Source organism: Macrobrachium nipponense, chromosome 16 (genome assembly GCF_015104395.2).
Source record: "Macrobrachium nipponense isolate FS-2020 chromosome 16, ASM1510439v2, whole genome shotgun sequence".
Classification (NCBI taxonomy): Eukaryota; Metazoa; Arthropoda; class Malacostraca; order Decapoda; family Palaemonidae; genus Macrobrachium; species Macrobrachium nipponense.
The window spans coordinates 66,020,583-66,024,878 of record NC_087209.1 but is presented as its reverse complement, the minus strand read 5'-3'; the positions used below and the strand labels follow the sequence as shown (position 1 = coordinate 66,024,878).

The 4,296-nt window shown below is 40.5% G+C and overlaps 1 pseudogene; it reads right to left on the bottom strand.

The window, feature by feature from the left end:
* Positions 1-863: 863 nt before the first annotated feature.
* Positions 864-4,296, bottom strand: part of LOC135195232 (uncharacterized) — a 5,406-nt pseudogene continuing 1,973 nt past the window's right edge.

Here is a 4,296-nt window from a genome sequence, read left to right as displayed (position 1 = left end):
TCTACATTGTAATTAAGTTATGCCTAAAGAATAAAAAAAATAAATTATATACAGACATTTAAGTACATATTAAAACAGTATTGTTTACATCTACAGCACATAATGAAGGTTATACAAAGGAATACAAAATAAAGTATAGACAGATATTTAGTACATATTAAAATTATTGCTCATTTCCATATATTAAAGGTTATGCAAATGAATTCATATGGAATACAAATTAAATTTAGTTTGATTTCGTAGGTAGGTTGTACCTATCTTTAATTAGTATTACAAAACAGCTGATTATTCAGTATCCACCAAAGTGAGGATGGCGCATGAGGATCTCATCGAGCAAATTATTATCTGTCAATAATTTTTTACATATATCAACTACTGTGAGTCTTTGGGGTAATATGTCACTAACAAGTGGACATTCCAGGCAATAGTGTTCCAGGATGTTGGCATTGGGTGCGTCACATAACCTATAGGAGGAGAAGTGAGGAACTCCATCTTGCTCAGCCACCTGCCAAACTGGTCGCCAACCCAGCCGAAGACGCGCACAAACCACGTTATTTTGACGAACCATGAGTCCACTGCGGCGATACTTGTGTTGGTGAGGAAAGAAGTGATCATAATGCTGTATTGATACACTGGTGGCTCTCTCGGCATTACTACGATGATGAGTAGGTGAGCGAGCAGCTTGGCGCACCATTTTTCTGCAGCACAGGAGAGATGGACTGGGAGCATCAGCATCTGGAGGATCCAGTTGACAGGCAGCCTTTGCGAGATAGTCAATGGTGTTGTTAGCCAGAAGACCCACGTGAGAGGGAATCCATAGGAAGTGCACTACCAGTGAGCTCATGTTGGCCATGTCTAGTTGCCTATGTATTTGTGTAACCAGGGCTGATATGCTGGCTTATGTGATGAAAGGGCTTGGAGTGCTGGTTGAGTTTGCAGATGATCAAGCCGTTGTTTCTGGTCCGTGTGATTAAAATAACTGCATCTAGAAGTCCATGTAGTTCACAATACGTGGAGCTTGATGACTTTGGGAGGCGACGGCCTGTCCAGCCCTCTGGCGGGGGTTCTAAAGTTGGGGAGAAAACAGCACATCCAGCACTGCCATCCTACTGTAGGGAGCCGTCTGTGTAGAGGTGATGGGCTACACTGAGGGACGAGGATAGTCTGTCGATGGTCTCCAATGCACGTTGTTGTTGAAGTTGAGGCAAGTCAGTCTTAGAGACTGGAGTGTAAGAGATTGCTGGCACAGGAGTCTGCCAGGGTGCAAGGCCATGATCCACGTTCTCTGCCACGATGTTGATGTCAAGCCTCCGAATGCTTGAACAGACAGTACTAACTAGTGTACGTCCCCCCTGGCGTAGTTGTGGACGAGGTGTATCTAGATCGAGAGAAGTTCTGATGATGTTTGAATAGTGGGGAGACAGGTGAGGGTATTACAGGCATTTGATACTGAAGTAGGTGACATTGGAGTATATTCTCTCAACGAGTGGAGGGAGACGGAGTTCGTGTTGCATGTTTACAATTCTAGTGGATGCTGGACAACTTAGAATGAATCTCATGGCTTGGTTCTGGAATTTTTCAAGCGGCTGTAGAGTTGATCTGAAGAGTTCACATAGTGCAGGGGAAAGATAATCTATCACTGAGCGGATGAAAGCAATATACATGGTTCTGGCAACTGGGATAGATATTCCTGCAGAATAATTAGTAAGCCACTTGAGAGGAGTCAGGCGTCGCTGTAACCGGGCCAGCAGATCTTGAACAATGGGATGTACTCTCTGTCTTGCTGGAATGGATGGTGTAATTCGCACTGGCGCTCCCAAATAAATATATTGTGTGCATAAAGGTACAACATTGTTCCCCACAGTAAATTCTGGTAGATTCCTTGCTGGCCTTGGTGGTGGAGGATAGGCAATAAGTGAATTATAAACGATCCGTGGTGGAGGATAGGCAATAAGTGGATGATAAACGATCCGTGGTGGAGTATAGGCAATAAGTGGATGATAAACGATCCGTGGTGGAGGATAGGCAATAAGTGGATTATAAACGATCCGTGGTGGAGGATAGGCAATAAGTGGATTATAAACGATCCGTGGTGGAGTATAGGCAATAAGTGGATTATAAACGATCCGTGGTGGAGGATAGGCAATAAGTGGATTATAAACGATCCGTGGTGGAGGATAGGCAATAAGTGGATGATAAACGATCCGTGGTGGAGTATAGGCAATAAGTGGATTATAAACGATTCGTGGTGGAGGATAGGCAAAAAGTGAATTATAAACGATCAGTGGTGGAGGATAGGCTATAAGTGGATTATAAACGATCCGTGGTGGAGGATAGGCAATAAGTGAATTATAAACGATCAGTGGTGGAGGATAGGCAATAAGTGAATTATAAACGATCCGTGGTGGAGTATAGGCAATAAGTGAATTATAAACGATCCGTGGTGGAGTATAGGCAATAAGTGAATTATAAACGATCCGTGGTGGACGATAGGCAATAAGTGAATTATAAACGATCAGTGGTGGAGGATAGGCAATAAGTGGATTAGAAAACGATCCGGATAAAAGTTGAACGTGAAATTACGGGAAATAACAGCTAGTAAGGTACTCTCGCGCTCAATAGTTCGTTCCCTCCACTGATCCAGAGTGAACACGAATCCGCGACTCTGAAACCCCGAAGCAGTTGAACAAGTAACTAATTAAGCACTCAACAGATGTCGCACCGTCATTCCAAGGAAGGAGGGGAAGCAGGTATTTTTCTTGATCAAAGTAAAGTCTCCACAATCTAATATCGTTAATGAAGGTGGTGAGCGTAAAATTTTTGTTGTTGACGATACTGGGTTTGCGTGCAAAATGTGCAGTTTAGGAAATATGCAAAATAAATAGGATAAAAGTGCTTAGGAAGTCAGTATTCATGATTTTTTTTACAATATTTCCTATAGATTATCGTATCTTATCAATAGACACGACTGTTCACAAGATCGATACAAACCTTTCACCAACAGTATTATTGGTGGTGTCCTGTAAATCTGCAAGACACCCCTTTTAAAAAAACTAACATCTATAGCAGCAAATTAGCAAAATTTTCAGTTCACTTACGACTTAAGTTATTGAGGTAGCAAACGCAAACTGATATATATATATATATATATATATATATATATATATATATATATATATATATATATATATATATATATATATATATATATATACACATATATATATGAAGATAAAAGGTCCATAAAACTCTATTTTAACATTGCAACTACATATTTCGAGCACTTTCCTAGACGTACTAATCATAAGAGCAGAATATAGATATGCGTTCACTGTATACAGGAAACCCACTTTTCGCTGTTTCATATATTCATTTCTTAAGTTACCACGATGTATCCGTAAAGATGATGGTCGGGTGCAACCTATTCCTCAGTGGGCTTAGAATGATTCCAAATGGGTACGTAGATAAAGAATTCAACACGATCCGCCAACACCTAATGCAATTGCTTTACCCACCATACATTATCGAGAAGGCTATAAATAAAGCGAATACAATATACTATAGAGGTCCCACTCCCAGTAGACAAATAGACTTTAGTAATAAATTAATAATTCCATACGATGAAAGGATCCAAAAATCCACAGAACACCTCAGGTCTAATAGCCCTTTTATTTTCTATTATCCCAAATCCATCGGGAGTTCGCTCATTAACGTATACCTAAATAAAAAAGGAGAAGAAGCCAGAGTTTACAAGATACCGTGTGGCAATTGTAATGAGATTTACGTTGGGGAAACCGGTAGATCCATCTTGCAAAGATTAGCAGAACACAAAAGATCATTGTGATATGCATAAGAGAACTCGGGGATTTTCCTACATTAGGGACAAAGGCCATACTGTTAACTGTAGTGGGGCGGAGCTGATTTTCAAAAGTAGCTGTCCGTACAAAAGGAAAATGCTGGAATCTGCTATCATCAATCAAACCAACAATATGAACCTGTCAGGAGGACATTGGAAATCGGATGACATCGACTAACTAATCCTAAGGCCGCTCCTCAAGCAGGTGTCCAAGAAGATCCGACCACCGGACGAGTCGCCAGACGGGAGTTTATTAATGAGGCCAGAAATCACCAGAGAATACTTTAATTTCCTCTTCCAGGGTCACCAATTACTGCTATATGTGATTATCTTGAAATACTAACACAATATTTTCACCAATGTAACAAGTTCGTATTTAGTAGAAAGATAGAAAGACAGAAGCAGAGAAAAAATATTAATAATAGGACAGAGATAAAGAC